The following is a 23,428-nucleotide window of genomic DNA, read 5'->3' as shown; positions in this document are numbered from 1 at the left end:
ACTGAGCCACGTTCTGTGCTGAGGCGGTTATAGATACAAGTATATAAATACTCCCTGTGGCCGCCTCTCTGCCTCCGAGCTCACGGGCAGGGCCCCCAGACGTCAGCATCCAAGCCAGAGCCAGGAGCCCCGCCGCCCTGCAGCCGTCTGGGGTGGCTGGTGCGGGCGCTGGTACTTCCGATAGACTTTTCAAGCTTTTATTTTCCTTCTGCTAAGGATCCCGCATGACTCAGAAGAGACCAGTAACCCCCGAATGGGGCAGGATTAGATAGTAATCGTGCTGTAGGCAGGGATCACCTGGGTCTAATCTTTATTGCAGAAGTCATACTCAGTAAGCTCTAACTTATGGCCTGTGGGTGTGACAGTCAGTGTCAGGAATCTGAGCACCCCCGACCCAGGGGCACGGGGACATCATCTGCACGGAGGTGAAGATGGGGGACCCGGAGCTGGGTGCGGTGGGCGGTTCAGGGACTTCTGTTCAGTGCAACTGAGGGCCGTAGGTGGCGGGGACTTTTTCACAGATGGGACACTGAGACAAGGAGCAGAAAATGGCTGGGATCAGGGATACACGGGGAGTTCGCGACGTCACCAGGAACAAGAGGAAGTTGCCGTGGCCAGAGAGTGGTTTTTCCCCTACGGCTATGAGAGGTGGCAGTTCATGAGAAGAATTCACTTTAATTTTTTCCTTAGAAAGATGCTGGAAAACCAAATGATCAAGGGTCCCGTAGAAGAATGGACACATGCCTTTATTGAACATCTACGGTGTTCCCAGTTCCTTCACTCTGAATTGAGGGACTTTTGAGCTTTGCTTCATAGACAGAGAGTCAAAGCTCGAAGAGGGTAAATAACTCGCCCAGGTCACGAGACCAATGAGCAGCAGGGTTGCAGTGAGGAGGCTGTCGTGTCTGGCCACCACCCGCACTGCCCCCTGCATCTGGAGTGCAGAGCAGGCAGATCAGGCTCAGACGCAGCCCGGTGGGAACCTGCAGCCACTCAGGGCCTCTGGCTGTCCGCGCCCAGCCTGTGAGCTGGGCCCTCTGTCCTGGGGCTGTCCTGGGGATGGGAAGCTGTGGCCATTCCTGCAAGGAGTGTGCTGAGCCCTTTCCTCCATTGGCTACAGCGACCCGCTTCTTCCACGCTTATTCAGTCTCTTCGGCCACAGGCGGGTGGCTCAACGTGCGTGTTTTTCCTTTGGTCCCCAAGTCAGAGAAACGGAGTGCTTCTGAGATGTCACTGTCAGTCACGGTGAAAGCATCGTCTGCCCAGCCTCCAAGACCTGAAGACATCCATCCACCAACCATCACAGCAGCCTCGGTAGCAGCAAGAATGAAATCAGGGCTCCACAAACCGGGCGGAACAATCTTCCAATTCTAGAAGAGAGCCCGGGCAGCAGGAGGAGTGGAGGGCAAACGTCTGGGAGGCTTACGGTGCCACTTACAAGAGTCCTGTACCGCGCAGCCCACCAAGGGGAGCTTGGAGACACTTAAGGAAGTTGCTCTGCCTCCACTGTCGGGCTCATCCTGTGAAGGGCAACTCTGGCAAAGGAGTCCCTCATCCAGAGATGGCGGCTTTGCTGTGTCATTGCTCTCTCCTTTGGCTTCTCGGGGTCAACTGGCAGGTGGCCTGCTCCTCTGTCTCTAAAGCTAGCTCTGTATTGCAGCTCAGACTGGCCCTGAGCACTGTTTATCCCCGCCACCTTCCCAAACTTGATCAAACACTCAAACTTCCGACCCTGAGCAACAAACGTGAGTGCCACCTCCAAATCTCAGAATCCCAGATTCCAAAGCTCCAAAGCTTGGGTCAGCTCAGTCAGAGTCATGAGATTCTCCGGGGGAGCTTTTGTTTGCAGAAAGGATCAGAAATGAATGGTCAGGAGGAAAGCGGGGAGAAAGCATGGGGCCATCGCCGAGCCTCACCTTCCCCATCTTCTCTGAACACTCAGCTTGTCCTCGTCCCAGTTTCCTTTTCTTCAAGCAGAACAGGCAATGGGCTAGGAGCCATTCACACACACAAAAGGACAAAGTCACTTCTGAGTGTCTCTCAGATGCCACTTTCCTCTTTCCTCGCACCCCCCCCCCCTTTAGGAGGAGTGGAGAAATTGAGTAAGTTATATGATTGTCTTGCTTTCAGAAGCTGAGTTTGAGTCACCCTACTGCCAGCTCTTTATTCAAAAATTCTGAGCTGCAAAAGATGCAAGTCTCACCCCCCAAAGGAGAGTGGCCTAAATGCTTCAGGTCAGGATGGTCTTTTATCCCATGATAGAGTTTCAAAGCTGGAGATGCCCTGAGAGTCTCTCTCTTCTAATTCTGTCGCTTTGCAAGTGGTCAACAGAGGTGCTGAGAGCATAGTGGCTGGGCTTTCGTGGGGGACCAGCACCTGCTGGCTGGCCCCAGAGCTCCCGACCCGACACGCCCACGGCCGTGACAGCAGCATGTCCCTTTCCTCCTGTTTATGGGGTGCAGCATCGGAGCAGGAAGGCCTGGCGGGGGCCCAGCATGACCCGACGCTCCTGCCCTCTTCTCCTGCTTGTTGCTCTGTATCCAGTTACACATCTGGCGCTGACCCTTGTTGAAAGGGGTCGTTGTACGTGGGTGAGGAAAGAGACAGGAATCAGCTTGGTCGTGACCCAGTCAGTCCATGGTTCCTAAGTTTCTCAGGAAGGGAGCCCTTTTCACAAGGTCGAGACGTGGAAGCGGAGGGAAAGCAGGGGCCGTGGAGAAAGGATGGAGTAGACGCCTGGCAACGCCATTAGTCCCAGGGTTACAGGCAGCCCCAGTGGCCCGTGTTGAACTCGCAGCTTCATCTGAGCACAGAGGCAAAGCAGCATCCACAGAAGAAACTGGTTGCTCAGGAATTCAAGTGTAGATTTTGTTCTGTCACCGACTAAAAGAGGCAGGAAGAAAGAAGATAATTTGCAAAACAGTTGATAGGAACGTCTTAAAAATAGTTGTTCTTAAATTTTTGACATTATTAGAAAGGAGGCTTCTTACACCCTCAGCACCTCTACTCCAGAGATCCTGAGAACAGTTTCATATGGAGGCCAGAAGCGTCTTTGTCTTGGTGGTGGTGGTGACGTTCATCTAATCGTCCCATAGTGTTTTTATGGTTATTTTTTCAATAAACTTTTTTTCGGGGAATCATTTTAGATTTACAAAAAAGTTGCAAATACAGCACTGGGAAATCAATATACCTTTCATCTCACTTCCTCTAATGTGTCTTTTTTTTAAGTTTTCGTAAAATAGATAGAATATAAAATTTTTTTATGTAACTACTTTTAAACATAAATGTACAGTTCGGTGACATTAAATACACTCAAATGCTTGTGCAGACAACGCCTTCACCCATCTCCAGAGCATGCTTACCTTCCCGATCTGTACCATCTAACAACAGCTCTCCACTCTCCCCGGCCGCCCACCCCGCCACCTGCCCCGTCACACCACCATTCTACTTTCCGTCTCTGGGAATCTGACTGCTCTAGGGACCTCATAGAAATGGGATCAAACGATATATGCTGTTTTGTGACCGGCTGATTTCATCTCGCATAGTGTCTTCAAGGTTCATCCACGTTGTAGCCTATGTCAGAATTTTCTTCCTGAAAGGAAGAAACAGGCTGAGCAATAATCTTACACAAATGTACACACCACATGCTGTTGATCCATCCTGCCGTCAGCGGGCGTGTGGGTGGCTTCCACCTTCTGCCTCTTGTGAACATGGAGCTCAAATATCCATTTGAGTCTCTGCTTTCAATTATTTTGGGTTTGTACCCAGAAGCCTGATGCTAATTTGTTACCCTAACCACGGCACATTATTATCCACTAACCTACAGACTTCATTCAGATTTCACTGATATTTCTGGTAAAATATAATCTTTTAATAAGCACCCGGGGAGACTGGTTCATGGGGCCAAAGTTTCAGAAATATTGATTTTTTTTTTAATGACAATTTTAGTCCAGGAAACAGTGTTGGCTGTTGGAGAAAAAGTCAACCTTTCACTGAGGGTATGAATCCTATTTGGACTCACTGCCTTTCACGCGGTCTGATGTTCCCCAGCTTTCAAAGTAGAATGATAGAACAGACAGCTTGGAATTACTTGGAGTGTTCTAGAGGTAAGGAGCTCTAAGATGTCAAGTTCTTCCCTAAGTAGGAGTTTCCAGACAGCAGCTGACACAGGAGAAACTGGCCAGTGTTTCTGAAATCTTAGAAGCAGTTTCAGTAACAGAGAAAAGCTTTGAAAAGAATATGACTGGAGGTTTTCAGCCGTGTCAGAATACAGAGTCCTTTCAGACATGACATCTGCCTTCGGTCCTGACTGAGGACAGAACCAGAAGAAATGTCCTTCAGCTGCAGCGGGTGGGGCGTAGGTCAGATGTGAAGCGGCAGCACATCCTGATAGGACAGTGAGCGCCCCAACTCTTTACTGTCCTGATTCTGCCTTCTCTTTCTTTCTTTTTCCTTTTTCAGCTTTACTAGGAAGAATCAGTACAGTGTGACTGCACGTGCACATGATACTGCACGTAAACACGTATATACAATACACTGCAGATTTATTTTTTTTTAGTTTACGTATATGTACTGATCACTGTTTTTAAGAACAGATTAGAGCTTTAGCTTTTTAAACTTACACAGTTATCAGAGGAATACAGCCAACCACAGAATAAGATTCAACAGAACGCAGTAATCCAGCCACACGGGACAGCCAGGTGTGCTCACACACAGTCAAGGCGGCTTTGCTTTTTCAAATGGATGAATCTGCTGTAGTTTCCCAGGTCGCTGGTGCCAACTTTATTTCTTCATTTACTCAACACACATTGATTAAGATGTGAGTGTGTAGCTGAGCTCTCCTGGGCAATGAAGATGCAAAGATTGCTCAGTAGAACGTCTGCCCTCAAGACACACGCAGGCCGGTGGGAAGAAAGATGGCACACGTAAGTACACTTGAGAACAATGGCTATTTCAAACGGCGAATTATCTTTGCGTGAGCAAAGCGTCAAGAGTTCTAGGTCCCTTTTGCAGCCACACGAGGTCCTTGCAGGGCGGCATGCTTCTTTAGGAACAAGCCCAGCATAGCCCTGCAGAAAGGCGCCTCCGGAGACGGGCACTGAGACCAAGCAGAGCAGAGAAGAGTGGAGGCGGCATTATTAGTGCTGCCCCAGGCGTGTGGTATTTTTCGAGCATCTTTCAACTCAGTCTTCTCGTGATAAAGATGTGGAAGAAAATGCAAATCGAACACGGGGCGGGGGTGGGGCGCATCTTTATGATGCCGTTCTGGACGTAACACAGGGATGTGCCTTTCGTGGTAGGAACATGTGAAACCCCAAACGGGCAACCCAAGATACTCCAAGGAAGTACTAAAACAGGGGAGCAGGGGGTTTCAGAGAGAGAGGAGGACCTGGACTAGAATCTGGTTTAGGTTCTATTAATCTTAGTGACTCGGGAAAAGCCCTAGAGGGCCCTCGGCAAACGGACAGGCGGTCATGACCTCAGCACTGACACCTCTACATCTTTTCTGAGAGATGTCAATTCCTGGGGACCCCCTTGTGGCAGCCCTGACTCAGAAGGAAACTCACCACCTACCGCTTCACATCACGGCAGACCACTTCCTGACGGGCTTCGGGTTTTCCCTAGAAGGCTCTGCTCAGGTGCAGGTCCTGCCGGGAGCAGACTGGGCATCACCTGTCAGGCAGGCCCATCTGAAATTGAGGCCTTCTGTGTAATAAACATACACACCACCATACATCAGTAAAAGGCAGCTATAGAGATTAGACAAAAAGAACAGAAGCCATACCTTCCTGTATGTGTATTTATGCTTCTGTCACCCACAGACATATGCAGACACACCCATGCTCACAACATATTTATTGTCTAGGCCTGTAATATTTATGTAAAAGGCAGATCCAGGAATGGGAACATAATACCTCTAGCAAGGGGAGAGAAACAAAGTCATTCCACGCCCTCGGTCAGCCCTTCCCGACTTCCCGTGCTGCTTCTGGGCAATTATGCAAAGACAGAGCTCTGGAATCAAATACATTCAGGAAAGGCTGGATGAAACAAATTCAAACATTTATTGCTGGATCTCTTCGGATGGCTAATACACCCATGGAATTGGAAATCTGTTTTCTCACACTTGTTGCCATTGGACATGTGTTTTGAAAAGCATCTTCAGGAGTGACCTGTAGGGTCCCCTCTGGGAAGTGTTCTAATAAAGTGTTGCTTTATTAGAACATGAGCTCTACCTGGGCTCTCTGGAAGGCAAAGTGATTAAAATAATAATAATAAAAAAAAACATGATGGGTTATGGTGTTTTCATCAAATAAAAACCTTTTTTTACATATTCTAAGTTAAAATGAATTTTTGGATGCAAGAAGGTCATTGAGCTACTTAATGAATTATCTATTTAACAATGGCTTAGTGTAGGGTAATAATGAATAATTAACTATTTTATTAATTATAATAATAATTTACTATTATTATAATATATATTTAACTATACTAAATATTGGATGCAAGTCAAGGACATAGCCTGGAACCTTAGGAGAAGACATTTCGCATTGGGAGAAGAGGGTAGGACCTTTGCTTTCTGATAATCCTATTTGATAAAAATCATCAAATTTAGAATACCTTGAGCTCCTTTTCTCTGAACACGAATTCATTTACCTGTGATTTGGATAGGAGTTAAAAGTCAATAATTTACATTTCACATCCATAGCTGGGTCTAGAGCAGCTTCCTGACTGACGGAATTTCCACAAGCTTTTGATCCCGGATGTGCAGATGACAAAGTTTGGATATTCTACTAAGAATTTGAGAAGGTGGCCTCTTCTTTCACCGATAAGAGGCCTTCCAACCCCTCCAAAAATGGACCCCAGAGGACCCCTTCAGGCCAGACCAAGGCTCTGTCAAGAAGCCATCTTGCATTTGCTCAAATGCTCAGAGAGGTGCTTGGGTGGACGCGTGGACTGGCAGAGACGGTTGGCCGAGTAACCAGAGCACCCGTGCCGTCAGAGTTAAGGAAGAAGGAGAGCCTCCCTACTTGATGGCAGAATTTCTTAGAAAGTAAAGAAATGCAGAGGGCCTCCATCACAGCCGTCTTATCCCCTTGATCTCTTTGCTCCTTATTAGCACAAACCATTCGAACAGTTACAGCGAAAGTCCTGATAAGGAGGAAGTCATCACTTTCAAACTAGTCTCGCGTATCTGTCATGAAGTGGCGATAAGCGAGGAAGGTCTAATTATTAAGTCATTGATAACATCGATCTTCAATTGGCAATATAGCGCTGTTCCTCCCTGACTATGTCCCCCACCACCCCTACCTCGCACACACACGCACGCACACGCACACACACGCACGCACAGGCATTGACCAAGCTGGGACTGGTTCTTTTTTTTTTTTTTGTACACTCATTGCACCCAGTGTTTCTCTTTATCAGAGAATTTACCACATGATGTTGAAATTAACTGTTTCTGTGTTCACTAAACACAAAGCGTTGCACCCCTCAAAGATAGGTTCAACACGTTATCATCTGGAAAGCCTACTGAGAAGCGCAAAAGACACTCAGTGAACATGCTCCTCTGTGTGAGTCCCAGGGACACTCACGTGCGCCGGGCTTCCTGATGCCTTGATGGGTGTCACCTTCTTTGATTTAACCCACCCTTTTTAGATGAGTGGCTCACGGGAAAACAAGCTTTTCAGCTCTGACTATAAAGTGGCCATAACACCTCTAAAGAACCTGCATGTATCTTGTAGGAGGAATACAGCTCTGAAACATAACAAGGGTGATAAAAACATTAAGACAAACTAGGTCAGTCTTGTTCGTGAATTCATTCAAACCTAAGACAATGAGAATAATAATTGTATGCCAGATAATGAAACAAATAAATAATCCTTTACCATTCTCTGAGTTTAGGCTCCCCAGCCCACTCTGGGTTCTACCAAAATTCCTTTGTTTCATGATTGGAAAAGAAAGACATTAAAACTCCACGTAAAAGTGAATTTGTTTCCTGAAACTGTCATTCCTTACACGCCACTACCATGAACTCTTTCAAAGAGGATTAAAAGATTGGACTCTTTACATTTTGATTTGCATCTTAAGATTCACTCCCCCCAAAATATTTTTAGGCCTTGGAATATTATATTCAAGAACAGCATTCTCCAATAGAAATATAGTTGACCCATGTATAATTTTAAATTTTCTAGTAGCCTTGTTAAAAAAGTACAAAAAACCTTTATTTTAATAATATATATTTTATTTAACTCAGTATATCCAAAGTATGATCAGTTCAACAAGCAATCAATATAAAATAATTCATGAGATAGTTTGCATTCTTTTTTTCGTACTAATTTTTTGAAATCCAGTGTATAGTTTACATTTAGAGCACATCTCAGTTTGGACTAGCCACATTTCAGAGTTCCACGGCCACATGTGGCAGGTGGACACCATATTGGACACCACCAGTCTGTAAAACCCATCCCATCAGAAAAAGCTGATTTTCTCGCAGCATATTTGATTTTGTCGAGAAGACATTCGTACCGGAATTGGTGGGTCCAACGGTGCTGAACTGAGATACAGTATCTGATAACAAATATTTATTGAGATCCTAATGTGTCCTAAGCTTTGTTCTAGGCACTGGGAATATGGTTGTGAACAAAAAAAATCAAATTTTCCTCCCTCACGGAGCTAACCTTCTATTAGTAAGAGACACAATAAAATAGACACACTTATTTAAATTTATTTAAATGTCAATTAGCGGTAAGGAAAAAATTAAAGCAGGTGAAGACGAATAGGGAGAGGTGAGGCAGGAGTTTATGTTTTAGAAACAGCTGCCAAGTCTCACCAAGAAGTTACTGTTTGGTTAGAGACTCACGTTGGCAATATTCCCGGAAAATCACGGTTTTGGGTAACTTTCAATTTCATTTTAGTGAAGAAGATTGAGGGTGAAATGTATAAATTGATCTGATCTCACTTTTTTAGTTTAAAAGTTTTATATGCTATAAAACTGAATGAATCAGGACAAAAATTCATTCATTCAAGTCAATAGCTTGTGAAGCCTGACCACGTGCTAAGCGTTGGGGATACAATAATGGGCAAAACAGATTGTCTCCACTCTCCTGGGGTTAGTAGCCTGGAGAGAGAGTATGAATGTACTAATTAAATACTTGTGCTGATAAATATGTAATTAAAAACTGAGATTGGTACCATGCATTCATATCACAAAAGGACTCAAATCAGAATGAATGGACGCCTGAGTTCCCCGAGCCAGGGCTGAAGCGGGCAGCGGGGAGAGCTTTCCAGGAGGAAGGAACAGCAGGTGTAAACACTCTTGGTAGTGAACTTAAGAATCAAAAATATGGCTAGTCTGGCCAGAGGGAGGGGACAGGGCTACCAAAATGAATCTGAGATTTAGGCTGGGATCTACAGGGACTTGGAGGCTACATGAAAAATTCAGGTTTCATCTTAAAAGCAGTGGGAGTCCCCTTAAGATGGTTTGTTCCTTTCAAACATTTAAGGTTTCACAGACGGTAACTTGATGTTTGTTTTGAAATAATCAGGCTGGTTGTGGTATGGGGAGTGGATTGGAGAGCTGACCAGAGGCCACAGGTAGACCCCTGGGCTTGTCTCCAGGTCAGGACCAGGGTACTCGTCTCATGAGCTCCAGCAGGAGCTGCTCCGCCCGAAGCCCAGTGGGAAGTCCCTGACCATCGCTTAAAGTGAGGCAGCAGCTGCTTCTGGTTCGAGTCAGCAAGGCTTGCCCAGCTGACCTGTTTCTGTGCAGCTGCCCCTTGCCTGTTTTGCAGCTCAGTCTCCACACTGCAGGTGCTTTCTGGGGTGGGCTCTTGGGGACCTGTTTAGATGTCATGTACGGTAATTAAGCACTGGGGTCAGGTCTTGTATCAGGTTACCACTAAACTCCTTCTAACATCATGATTCCATGACCTTAAGTCAGACAAGATGCACCCTCAGGGAGGTTCCACCCGGCCAGGCCTTTGGCTGTAAGTGACATCAAAAACACATAAACCCAATACAGTCATCCTCATGGCTTTCTCTCCAAATCCGCCTCTCCTGCTCTGTGTCTGGTCACGCTGGAAAACTCACCTTCTCTCATGTGCTCTGATCTCTCTCACATTTATGCTGGACTCACTGCCAAGAAAGCCAGCCTTCCGTCTGTCTTCCCAGGCAGCCCTGCGTGGCTTCTCTCGGGGTTCAGCTTTGATAGCACGTCTTCCATGAAGCCTCTCCTGACCCCGTTAGACTGTTGCAGGTGCCCCCGCTCTAAGTCCCCACCGCACCCAGAGCTTATCAGCACTGCCTCTTAATTTGCTTTTCCTTCGTGTCTGCTCAGCAGACTGTGAGCTTCTGGAGGGCAGGGCTGTGCCTCGTTATCGCTAGATCCGCAGTGACCGGAACACCCCTGCCATATAGTAACGCGCAATGAGCGTTGGTTAAATACGTGCTTAAGTAACTAAAATTTAAGTGCAAATGACCGAATGCCCAAAGGCATCAATTTAGTGCTCCCCGCAAGCCAGTGACATTGAGAGCATCTGTGTACCAAGGTATTGTTTCCTACCATTGTTCCTAAAGGCCTGGCTACCTCGTCTTCAGTTTAGTCTCGCACCGCACGGGCTAGACACCTGGGGTGTGTGTCGGCCCAGGAGCGCCGCCCCCTCTTGCTTTGGCAGAAGCGCCATGGCGGGAACGTGTAACAGCGGATGAGGGCGTCCTCTCCCGCACCTCGGAATCCCGGCCTGAGCAAGGTGGGCAGCTTTCTGTATGCTCTGATTTTGCAGGTCCTCAGAGTTTTGTCAACAACTAATCTTTCCTGCCGGCTTTTGCAATGATGCACCAAATTTCTGCTGCTGAAGTCATTCCTTTCACGTAAGAGTCAATCTCTGGAAGCTCGCTTTTGACACTCAGAGCAGGTACCTCAGATGGGGATCCTAATGAAGGTGAATGAATGCAGAAGGTTTGGAAGAATCAGGTCCTGTCACTTGAGAATTGTGTCAGGGGAGCACGGGCCACAGAAAGTTCTAGCTGAAGAATCTGCTGTCAGGCAACGAGAGCCTGAAGTCCTGAAAGCAGGTGGAGATGGGAGGCCCCGGTGTGAAACCCCGTGCTGTGTGCAGCAGCTCAAAGACTCAGGTGTCCGTTTGTAAAAGGCGGGGAAATGCACCAGCAAAAGCCAGCTTCTCGGTGTTGTCACTGCGCACGGTCCTGCTCAGCCCTAAGCTGGGCTTTCAGAGTTAGGACACAGTTGCCTTGGTCTGCACAAGAGCTCACAAGGCATCGGTTTCCCTGTTTACTTGTGAAGGCGTAAAGCTCTCTCTCTCCAGGGTGTGTCTGTTGCCGCAATTGAGAAGTGTCACATTTGACTGCACCTTTGATAATAGACTGAAGTTCTGTGGCCACATGTCTTCTGTGATTGTGCTGAAAGAAAACAGCACAGACAGCCTCCATGTTATGCAGGAAAGGCCTGAATCAAGCAGCCAAATACCTGTTGGCAGAGATGGTTGATACGGCCGGGCCGCACAAGTTTACTTCCACAAGCGCGTGAGCAACTCTGCTAAACCCTGTTTCGTGAAATGGTTCACCTCTTCTCCTGGGGAAGTTTCTTTTTGCCACTTGACCTTGGAGGGGCTCTCTGAGCATTTTCCCCTTAGAGCAGAGGTACTGTTGAGATGCCAAGTGTCATTAGTAACCACAAGCAATTGAGGCAGGAGACTTGATACTCAGAATTCCACCCCCTACCCGTTTCCAGGCTGATTGCCTTCACTGTGAGCCTCGCTTCATAAAGCACAAGAGTTCCTGCTAATCGTCTGTTGGCTTATCGATGCCAGCCTAGAGCTGAGAGTTTGAGGAAGACAATTTTCTAGATGCTGACCTCAGGTTTTTTCCACTTAAGTATAGACTCAAAATGACAGTTCTCAACAATCATTTGTCTTTCTGCAGAACTTATGGGAAGACCAAGAAGTGTTGCTTTTGAGGCAAAAAAAAAAAAAATGATGTCTAATGCATGGAGTGGAAAATGGGCTGCTTCTGTTTAGTACTGACCACAACATACAGATGAGGAAATTTGAATGACTGTAGCTAAATTCTGAAAGGTACTTTAGAGCATATAAAGTATTTTCACGTGTATTTCCTCACTTGATTCCTCTAAACTTGTAAAATACTTCATTTCAGAAAGGAGTGAATGGGGACCACGAAATGAAGCCATGTGCACGAGGCCACCCAGCTCACAAAGGACTGAGCTGAGACCAAAACTCGTCTGCAGACTGTGTGCTCTTAACTCTCCCCAACAAGAGACACAAGAGTGGTTTAGCCACCCGCGTGTTTATTATGATGCATTTTAGAACTCCTGGCCAACACACAAACAAACAAACCCCCTACTGAATACCAAAACATCTCCAAACTCAAACAACCGAAGATGGAAATGACTTTTTTCCTTAGAGGAGGCAAAGAGACGGGCACCTGGCTGATTTCACACGATGGTAACACTCAACTCCAACTGGCCTGATGGGCCCCTGCGTTTTCCTCAACAAGACTCTGCGGTACCAGTTAATCAGACTGAATGTCTGGGAGTTTATCCTCCATCACTATTTCTGCTGACTGCTGATTCAAAGATGTGAACCTCCTCAATGATCTAACGGTGAGGGGGAAGTGAATCTAAATGTCATTGACCCAGAGAGGAGTGCCCAAGGCGATACCTAAGACTCTGACTGGCAATTGCTTAGACGGATAGCATCTTATATTTGGAAAGGACCTTAGAGGTCTAACCCCATCTCCCTCCTAGTACAGGAATCCTGTGCTGCAAGCCTGACAAGTCGCACCGAGGCGTTGGCTCCCGGGGTGGGACTTTTCACGCGTCTTGGGGCAGCTGCTCTGCTACTGGTAGGCGGGCTCTTGTTAGACTGTCTTGCCTCCATGGAATTGAATTCTGTCCCCTCTTAAACTGTAAGTCTGCCATTCTGACCTCGTTCTGCTCTCTGGCACTTCAACGAATGTGGCTACTGACGTCACAGTATTGTCCCAATATTTGAAGTCAGCTCTCCTGACTTGCTTAAAATATCTCTTCTCTAGCGAAACAGACTTGGTTTCTCCAACTCTTCTCATAGTTACTGATTTTCATGACTCTCCAAATGGTCCCTTGTTTGGATATTGATTTCTGTCTCTCTTTTTTTTTTTTCCCTTCTCTCTGTCTCTTTTTATTCCTTTTAGTGAAAAGTTCATCGCTGATTAAGGTCTGTTTCTCTTGCTCAATCTGACCTAGTATTAACGTACTTTCCGTAACTTTACTGGTCACAAGCTCCTTACCAGTGGGGCCGTGTATCTGGTGGTTGGCAATTGTGTCTGCTCCCTCCGCTCTGTAACCCCGCAGAGATTACCAAACGAGGACTGGTTTTCTTCATGCAATTTACCTCAGAAGCCACACCACCAGTGAGGGGGCCAGAACGATTGTCCTGTACAGACTGCAACTAACACACAATTGTCACTTCAAACCCGTTTTCGCTTCCACAAGCTCTTTTTTTTCCTTTTGTCTATCTAGTACTGCATCTCTCAAAACAGAGAAAAAGCAGGTAGGAGACTAGTTTACCAGCAACTTAACAAATAGCCTCTGAGGTAGACTGAGTGACATTTGGAAAGTTGGTAAAAGCCACCAGAGTCAAAGCGACTTCTTAAAAAAAAAAAAAAAAAAAGATTGTGGCTACGCTGTGCTCAACCAGGCCACACCTGTTTTCAGAAACCACCGAGTGTTCTGCAGATAAACAGAGATGCCAGGTCTGACAGTCTCCAAGGCAACAAGATACCGATCATCGCTGCTCATGTACGAGATAGAGACACCGGTGACAAACACAGCACTCGAAGCCGAGTTTTCTCATCTGCTCAGGGGCGTACGTGGCAGCTGTTGGGGTAAACTTTGCCTCAACAGCCCTCCCCGCACCCAGTCTCAAGCCCTAAACCCTTAATTGTGATGGAGAGAATCCTGCACTTGGAGAACCACCTGAAGGATCAGGGCCCCACTTCTTAAGCGATAATCCTGTGACTTAACGTGGACTTGAAAATGGGCTTCTGGGGAAAGAAGACAAGATACAGCCCCTCCCTGTGTTTCCATGTCCTCACCTGCAAAATAGTGTGCATGTGGCTAGAATTCAAGAGGGTCTGCACTCGGGGATGAGCCAGGATTTGGACAACACAAAGCGATCATTTGTCCAGTCTGGCTCCCGAACGAGTGGGTTGGAGTTTAGTTAAGAAATGACCATCAAAATACTAGATAACCACGTCCCTGCTTTGTAAGCATTTATAGCTGTCAAAGATGTGTAATGCCATGCTTTCCCATTTTGTGATATTTCCAACACAAGATATTTTAAAAAGAATAAAGCAAAGGAGAATTTTGTAAGCGGTCGGTGGAGATGAAGGGTGACTCCAGGAGTCGGCATGGGTGTTTGTCTACTGTTTTGAAATCATCGCACTGGGGTTACTTACGCCTGTTTTTCTTGGTCCCTAGACTTGGGGCTGCTCGGTCTTGCCCGTTGGTACCATTCCCACTCTCCCAGGTGGCACGTTCTGCACCTTGTGTGTACTTAAGACGTAAGTGTTGAATTGAATCACTGTGTTGCCCTGAGGAGATATGGCTCAAAGACATTGCAAATAAACTGGAAATCTCATGGCTCAGGAAATGGGAAAACACATTGCAGAGATGGAATAATTAATGACTTAATGGACCTTGAAAAAGTAACAAAGAATCATAAATGCCAATGACAGGTATTGGTTTATGGAGCCTAATTAGAAACAGCAAGAGAAGAAGTAACTTAAATAATCCAGCTGGTCAGCATGTTTATCAAAAGGCCTGGTCAGGATAAGGATTGTTAACTACAGATGAGTGAGGGGTAATACATGCAGAATTAACGATGACGGTAAATATAACCATCTTCATATCAACACCACAGTGTACAGCAGGGAAATCAAAATAAAATCCTAAATGTCACCCTGTCAGTATCTACTTAATAGTTTATTGTCAAAAACTTACAAACAAGCAAAGAGGCAAAACCAAAAACCACACAAAGTCCTACCACCAGGAAATAAAACGCCTGTTTCAGTATTACAGATGTAATTTTTGAGTTTGTTTTTCTCTATAGATATCACAACACACACAGACATTTACACACACACACACATTTACACGCACATATACACACACAGACATTTACACACACACACATTTTTTTTTAAATGGGCTGACAGGATACATTTGTTTTGTAATTTACTATTTCACTTAACGGTATAGCCGGGCATGTCTGCATGTTATTTAAATATTCTCTATTTTTTCTGGTTATATATAATTTCATTATATTTATGTATCCTACAGAGCGTATTAATGGACACTGAGGCTGACCCAAGCTGGTTTTTCTCCCCCATTGTTTCTTGGTTTTGCCTGCTCAGACTGTCTTCTGGAAGGTCCGTGCTTTCAGTTTTTTCCTGCTTGCAGCATATTGCTGGCCCTTTTATCTTCTAACTTAAGAGGAAGTGCAACTATAGCTTAAAATGACGTGACACACATTTTCCTAATAATTGAAGAACTCTTGCTATTAAAAATGAGAAGAATTTAGGGAAAGTAACTTATTCATCAGATCGATCTGCATTGATTAGGACCCCAGAGTTGATTGTTATAACCCCACAACATTCTTTTTTTTCTTTCTTTTTTTATGTAAGATTTTGGATCAGGTTAAAATAGTATGACCCTGGGGTATTTTTAACATCATCAAAAGTTAAGTGAATATTGTCACCTAGAGGGAAAAAAAAAATCCTCGAAATGATGTATTGTTATTTTTTAAAAGTGACAAAAGAGAATTGGGGTGCAAACCCTGAAATGTGAGGCCGTCCTCGGAGAGCGGCTTCCACCCTGGGACTGGACTCCCCATGTGGTTTCACCTCCACCGTCTTTGTCCCCGTATTTCACAGCAGCATCGTGCTCGTGCTCCAGACCCCGGAGGCTCTGCTTACCATCTGGAAATTTCTCTCTTCCTCTCCTCTTGTGAAAGCCAGGGGGATGGCCCAGCTGGCGAGAACACAGACTTAGTGAGGGCAGAGATGCCTCACTCTGGCTGTTGAGCTTTGAGTAGAAAAACATAAAATGCTCTTCGACAGACCCAGACCACCTGTGTCTCAGCCCCAGCTGGCCAGCAGGGAAGGAAAAACGGAGGCTGGATGGCTCAGCCGTACTTAGCACAGAAGCCTGACTTGGTCAGGACATCGTCGTGTGCAGAACACGACAGTCCTCTTCCCCAGCAGGGACCCCACAGGTCCTTCCACTCACACCTTTTGAAATATGATGATCAAACCAAAAGCTTGTGGCTGGCAATTGTATTGAGATAGAAACATAGCATAATCTTTACTTTAAAAGCCCCGGAGGGAGTAGCTCAGTGGCAGAGCACGTGCTTAGCATGCAGGAGGCCGTGGGCTCAACCCCTGGTACCTCCAGTAAAAAATTAAAAAGAAAATCTTAAAAATACCCCCATTTGTGAAGGAGAGAGTCCTTATTCATATTTAATAAGTTGCTTTCTATTCGTATTTAATGATCCATTTCTTTAATTAGTGATACTAGAGTTAGTGTGAAATAATCACTCGACTCTGTCCTTTCTCCAGTCTTCGCTTCCAGAAAAGAGGCAGAAGCTTAGAATTGGTGAGGTCTGACTGCACAGCCCTGAGTCTCAGTTCCTCCACGTGCTAGCTGTGTGACCTTGGCAAGTCTCTTAACCTCTCTGTGCCTCAGTTTCCCCATTTATCAAAAGAGGATAATAACAGCCCATACCTCCTAGAATCGCTGGGAAGATGAAGTCAGGGAAGGCACACAGAGCGACGGGAAGGGCGCGGGCTGCACGCTCCGGGAACGTTCGGGGCTCGCGTAGTGGTCGCTCCTCGCCTCTGGTCAGTGTTTGGACGCCCATCATGGATGGATCGTCGTGGTGGACTCGGTGCTGTTTCACAACCCCTCCTGTGAGCATGAGCCTAAGAATATTCACTGTAATTCTAAACCCCGAAGGGCCCCAAGGCATTAGCAAAGACTGTGGGAAATCCGTGGAGGGTACCAGAAAGTCACTGCTGTCACTGAGACGATGATTGCTTCGCCAGCCTCTTCCCACCCATCAGCACAAGACAGATCCACAGAGCGATAAGAAACATGCCTGGCAGTCGTCGGGCCGAGAAAGCAGAGGAGAGCAGGACTCAGCCACAGCCCGGTGCATGCTAGCCAGCCTTTAGTTCCTCTTCCCCTTGCCCTCTGTGGCTCCACGAGCAGGCCATAGGCAGGTGCACACACGCACACATGCGCACAATTCCCACAGCTGCTTAAAGGAGCCCCTGTTCCTGAAAGGAGGTGCTGAGGGGGTGGCTGCTGTCCTGGACCAGCCGGGGTGATTCTGTGATTCTCCTGATTCCAGGCTCTGGGGAGAGGTGTAGGGGGAGAGGCTGCAGGGCAGGGCCTGGAACATGCAAGCCCGTCTTCCTTGCCCTCCGTCTTCCCCAGCACATGTGAGCCAGGGCTTCAGAAGGGTTGCTAACCTCGTCATGGGCCCACCTAGATGTGCATGATTCCCTTCCAGCCACATGTCGTCTTAACCAATAACTTCCCTGGTGGCCATTCCAAACATGTTTAAGAACATATTGTTCCTGGATTTATGGCGACTGCAGCCAATCACCTGGAAAGAATCCTGTTACATTAGATAACACAGCTGGGAATTCAAGTCTCCTTCCTGAAATGTGGGGCAGGCGGTGTCTCTTCTCACCTATGTCTAACTTCCCTTCTGATAGCAAATGCGGCAGAGCAACACTGGATTTCCAGCCGGACTGACGGCCAGCAGGGACAGGGTGATGGCAGCGTGCTCGTGAAAGGCCAGCGTTGGCCTGGGGCTGGCTTCTCCAGCGAGAACAGAAGCAAGAGCCCTCTGCTATACTCAACGTAGATAAACAGCAGGGTCCTGCTGCAGAGCATGGGGAACTGTAGGCGATACCTTATAATAACCTATAATGGGCAAGAATCTGAAAAAGAATGTATGTATGTATGTATATGACTGAATCACTTTGCTGTACCCCAGAAACTAACACAACATTGTAAATCAACTATACTTTAATTAAAACACACACACACACACACACACACACACACACACACAATAGCTCTCAAGCCTAATCTTAGAGTTTGTCAGAGCCTGACTGCTCAGGACAGCCCAATTCCGATTTCCAAACTACAAGACAGAGAAGTCTTCATAATCATCAGGCTTGCAGAGCAGGAGTCTTGGGTTCCAGTTGTAGCCCTGCACCTCTGTAGCCCTCCCTGGACAGATCACAAGCCTCTGAGACTGTCTGCTCATCTTTAAAACAGGATGCCGGGGGTGCCCACCCACTGGGTCTAAGAGGATTGGGTGATGTAATGAATGGGAAACATTTTGTAGACGTGAAGGTGTGAAACCAATGTTAAGAATTCTTAATGCTGATGTTTTTCCCGAGGACATACAGATGCCAAACACTAAATCCTAGAACTGGACACTGCCATCTCTTCAGGGCAAGTTTCGGAAGGTGAAGCCACATAACGTGTAAATAGCCCACGGACATTCTGGGCGCGAAACGCTGCGGTGCAGACTCAGGCACCAGGGCACGTGAGAGCGGCCGCGCTTTTGTGAAGGGGCGGAATGCCGCTTCCTGCAACACTGAAAGCTTTGATGTTCTCCTTCGCCCTCTGTCAGTGGGGAATGAGTCCAGTGTCATGCCTTTTGACATCGCAGTAGCCCCCTGAGCGTAGAGAGGGGCACGTCTGCTCACCGTGCAAGTCCTGGGAAGCTTTGTTCTGTCCAAACCCGCTTGACCAATCTCGGGAAACGTCACGTGTTCCCTCGTTTCCAGGTGCAAACATGGAAAAGATGTTAGACTGCCTCCCTTTTACGTTTTGGGCTGCTTAAAGCAGGGGGACCTTCTCAGCATCATCCTTCTCAACTCCAAATTCCGCCAGGGGTTATTCTGCATGACTCTCTGGAGCGGCTCGGTGAACTCCTAAGAATGGGGAAACAGAGGCACGGATGTTTAAACTATTAGCATGGAGACTTATCCAAGGTCAGAGGTGAGTAAGAGGGAAGAAACCGACGTGGTCCTAGAGACGCTCCGGGGAAACCCTTCTCGGCACACCCGCGCGCACGGCCAGCACGAGCAGGAGGACGCGTTCCGTGAAGCCGCCTGTCCGGCCAGGCCCACCTTGCCATCCATTCCTGTCTGCTTTCAGCATGCTTTGGGGCTCCAGCATGATGAGACCTCCTCCCATATGGTACTTGTATTAACATTAAATAATGGCCATTGTGTTGTGTTTACTGTCACCATAGAAATATTTACTGAGTGGAACACAGACACCGGTCAAGCATGGTGACTGAAAACAAGCCAATCATAAAAACCATCCATGCTCACATCTGTTTATAAAGTCTGCTTCTCTTGTGCCAGTTAAGCATGGGCTTTGTTCTAAACAAACGCATGCTAACCTTCTGCACACGCGGGAACATGAGCGATGTCCCACCCTGCCTGCCTCTTCAGCGAGTGGGGTCCTGGGGCGGGGCCGGCCTGCTGGGCTCAGGCGGGCTGGGGCTGGGGCTGGCCCGCCTGCTGGCCCTTGCTTTCTGGGTTTCTTGTGTTCTCTCGTGCCGACACCCAGCCTGGGGGCTCTCAGGCCTCGGGGTCTCAAAACTGGGTGTGCTCAATGCAGTGGGCGCATTTGTAACAACTGCAAATTTCCCAGCTCCACACCAGAGAGACTTTTGGAGTTACTGATGACTGGGACCTGGGAAATGGACTTTTTGGGAACCCTCTGATGGGTCAGCTGTTGAAAGTCTGTTTTCTCCACTTGAGAAATGGGCTCTCTGAGGACGGCCTCCCTGCCCGCTGCCTCTCTGTCCCCACAGCGACCCTATGGGACTAGAGTCAGCCCTACTGAGGGCTGCTTTCTGATGCCCTTCAATTTGTTTTGACAGATACTGGTGACTTTCATAAACGTGAACTCTTTAAGTTGTGGACAGCAAAGGGCAAGAGAATCTGGGCTTTGGAGTCAAACAGTGTGTACCTGCCTTCACAGCTTACTAACCCTGTGGCCTTGAGCAAATGTTGGAATTCCCCTAGACCCCCTTTGAACTTACAAAATGGGGATCATGACAGCATCTGCCCCATTGAACTGATGGGGGACAGTGGTCATCCTGCGTGTGGAGAGCCCTGTGCCCGGCCCACAGCTCCTGCAATGAGCAGTTCTGCTTCAGACAACATTTAAGTTGAATCGGGTCATCCTTTCAGAACCTGGTGTTTGGAAAGATGCCACCTGAGGGAGTATGATGTAAAGAAAAGGAGACAGATGCCCTGTGTTGATTCCTGACCCTGCCACCGAAGGGCTGAACGACCACGGGCTGGTCCCTCTCCTTCTCTGGGACAATCTATGATATGTGACCTGTGACGTGAGGAGACCAGCCGAGAGCAGTCATTTCCAAGCATCACGAGCAGGGGATGCGCTTTGAATAATGTCAAGAAAATAACAAGACATCTGCTTGTGTTTATACCCACGGTGTTTCTGGACACAAGACAAAAGGTTTCTATATATTCTGTGATTTTAAAAAATGGATTTATGTTTATTCATCTCAGCCCTACTTACATGTATTTGGCAAACAGTCAGGTTTGTTTTGCATGACGGATATTAAGATCGGACAAGTGTCCGGCCAGTCATGCCGTAACTACGGCCCAGCAGTTAACAGTGGCTCCAAGTGGGAGCCACTGGTCTGGGTGGTAGTTTTTAACGATGATCCCTCTTGGTAAGGAAGGAGGATCCGGAAGCCTGGACTGTGAAACGGATGCCCTCAGGGCTGTTCCACTTTCCTTCCCCCACTTCTGATCTCCGGCCAGGAGATACCTGCAGGGCAGCTCTGTTGACTCAGTAAATCATTTCCGAGCACCTCCTGCGGGCAGGCAGTGTTCTGGATGCTCGGGGTGTGCCAGGGAGGCAAACTGGGCCCTTTCTAGTGAATGCATCTCCCCGGGCTCTCCAGAGCTCCGAGTTCTCCTCTAGCTCCGTAATTGAATCTCATTCACTCAGCAGAAATAATAACATCCCATTTAGCTCAACGACCTCGTTAACCTCCCCCCAGACACCCCAAGAAACCCTTTGCGGTGTCTTAGAAACAAGCCAAGCGATGTTGGTCTGACTTTGAAGCTATGTCTGTTAGCAGCACGTGGGACCACTTCTCTCTCTAAATGGCAGTCTTTCAGCCCCGACAACAGACATTCAGGAACATCCTTCTCCTCAGGCTTAGCCGGGGGACCGTCGGAGAGTGACAGCTACGGAGGCCAAGGCAACAGCACGGAGAGTTTCTGAGACGGTTGAGGATCAGATGCGAAACAAAGAAACAAAAAACGCTCCCCAGCCCGCAGCCCCAGTCACACTGTGCCTTATTTCTTTTACGTGTGTGGCATCCATGGACCAGCGGGAACTGTGTCCCTGGCCCCTGGTAGGGGCTGAGCTGGGAATATTTGCTGAACGAGTCAGCCGATCCTGGTTCATTTTTGTCCTGCTTGGTTCCGCCTCTCCTTCAGCAGCTGGCCCTGCTTTGGGAAGGAAAACACACAGCGGGAGGTGGACTCATCTGCACGGAAGATGGAGGGTAGCTGACGCAGCCCTGTTTTGTGCGGGTTCTTCCCTTCTGCTCCGTGTTCTTCCAGGCACCGCGCTGAGCATCAGTCGAGTCAGCTGAGTCCTCTCCCTTGCAGGTCTTCTCGGGGAAACAGGACTTCAGCAACAACTAATGTCCTGGTCTCATCCTTGTGGGAAATCGGTGACAAGAGAAACTTCAGACCAGTGGTAATACATCCAACGCACCCTCGTATGACAAGTGGGGCTCTGGGGGAGCACAGGCCAGGCCCACGCGGACGCCCACCTGCCACAGGGATCAGCATCTGATCTACCTCTGCCTGCCCTCTGCCTGGCACTGTGGAGGCGGCCTCCCTGAGACGAGGCCGCCTGGGAGAGGAATCTGAGCTCTGAACCCTTGGAGCAGGCCTAGTGGATGCAAAGTGGTTACATTAAGGATTGGGGTTCTGTTTATTGACAAGGTCACGGCCTCTCCTGGTTATGACCCCCGAGGGACCCCGGCATGGAAACGGGATTTGTAACGTAACACTAACAATAACACATGAGAGACAGCCGTGACAGGGCCCCCCCCCCCCCTACACGCTGCAGCTGGTTCCGCGGGAGGAAGGCCGAGCGGGGAGCAGACGGGGCAGGCCCGGGCCGGAGACAAAGGAGCAGGGATGGAGTCCGGGGGCCGCGAGTCCGGTGGGACTTCTGGGGTCCTCATGGTTGGAGAGTTCACCCCGGCTTCCTGAGCCTTCGTGGCCTGTGTCACTCCAGCCTCCCCTCTGTTGGCTCTGAGGCCCACACCCTCCCACGGGCTCCCATCTTGCTTCTCACCAAACAAACCTGCTTTCCGTCCCCCACACCTCCAGCCTCCACTCCCCATCCTTTGTTTGTGAATTGACTTTTCCCCTGGGGGCTTGGGGAGGTAACGGGGCAGAGCAGGAGGAGGGAGGGCACGAACTTGAAGCCCCAGGACTTTCTCATGGGATTTGTTTTAGCCCCCAGACAGCCTGGACAAAGCTGGAGCGGATGTCTTCTGCAGTTTCTGCCCTTACCTCTTCGCGGGAGGACTGGGTGGGGGGGGCAGCGGCATATTTTGGATGGGGCCTGACAGGTCTCTGAAATTGCTCCATATTGGAAGCCCCCACCTCGAGTGTTTCATCAGCGGCTTCCCGTCTGGTCTAGTCTTGATGACAAGTCCTTGGGACCTGTGGGACCTCATGCAGGAGAATGCTCCAGCTGGCAGAGGAGTGGAGGTTTTAGAAGAACAGCCATGGGGTGGATTCTGCTCTTCCATCAGGTCTGGACTTTGCCTCCCACCCCGCCCCCCAGCAGGCTGGGAGCACCAGGGAGTGGAGATTCTGGAACAGCCTGGCGCTCACTCAGGGGTGATTTCCAGAGGAAATGGTTAAGAACCTTTTCCCCCACCGTGCGCTCTGGGATTGTAGATTTCCTTGAAAGGAGGCATCGCGGTCCTTGTTGGCAGCCCCCTCATGGTCTCCAGGGAGACCCTCCCTTCCTGAAACCCTCCAGTATCTCAAGTTTCTGACAAGCTTCCTTTTCTGATACCGAAGTTTAACCAAGCCTGGTGCCCCAGGGGTCCTCCCCCGGCTCGCCCTCCTTTTACCATGTGCCGCTGTCCCCTTGACGGAGAAGCCAACTAACTCAATGCTACATTTGAAGTATTCTTAAAAAAACAAACACCCAGAGTGGGTGTCCCTGAAGTTGCCTACGCGCTTGGCATCACGTGCGCACGCGGAAGCGCTAATGGTGGCCTGACTGTTTTCCCCCACA

At 48.2% G+C, this 23,428-nt stretch overlaps 1 long non-coding RNA gene across 2 annotated transcripts; it reads right to left on the bottom strand.

The window, feature by feature from the left end:
• Window positions 1-659: 659 nt before the first annotated feature.
• LOC141575845 (uncharacterized) lies at window positions 660-17,376 on the bottom strand. 2 transcript variants are annotated; one of them, XR_012503782.1, is made up of 3 exons: window positions 16,799-17,376; window positions 5,575-11,418; window positions 660-2,883 (listed from the first exon to the last, which is right to left on the bottom strand). It is a non-coding gene; the product is annotated as an uncharacterized LOC141575845 (long non-coding RNA). The 2 variants fall into 2 exon arrangements; XR_012503781.1 differs by lacking the exon at window positions 16,799-17,376 and having other exon boundaries at window positions 5,575-16,785.
• Between the last annotated feature and the right edge of the window lie 6,052 nt (window positions 17,377-23,428).

Source organism: Camelus bactrianus, chromosome 33, assembly GCF_048773025.1.
Source record: "Camelus bactrianus isolate YW-2024 breed Bactrian camel chromosome 33, ASM4877302v1, whole genome shotgun sequence".
In the NCBI taxonomy this organism is placed as follows: Eukaryota; Metazoa; Chordata; class Mammalia; order Artiodactyla; family Camelidae; genus Camelus; species Camelus bactrianus.
Note: the sequence above shows the minus strand (reverse complement) of the source record. Positions and strands in the feature narration are given on the sequence as shown.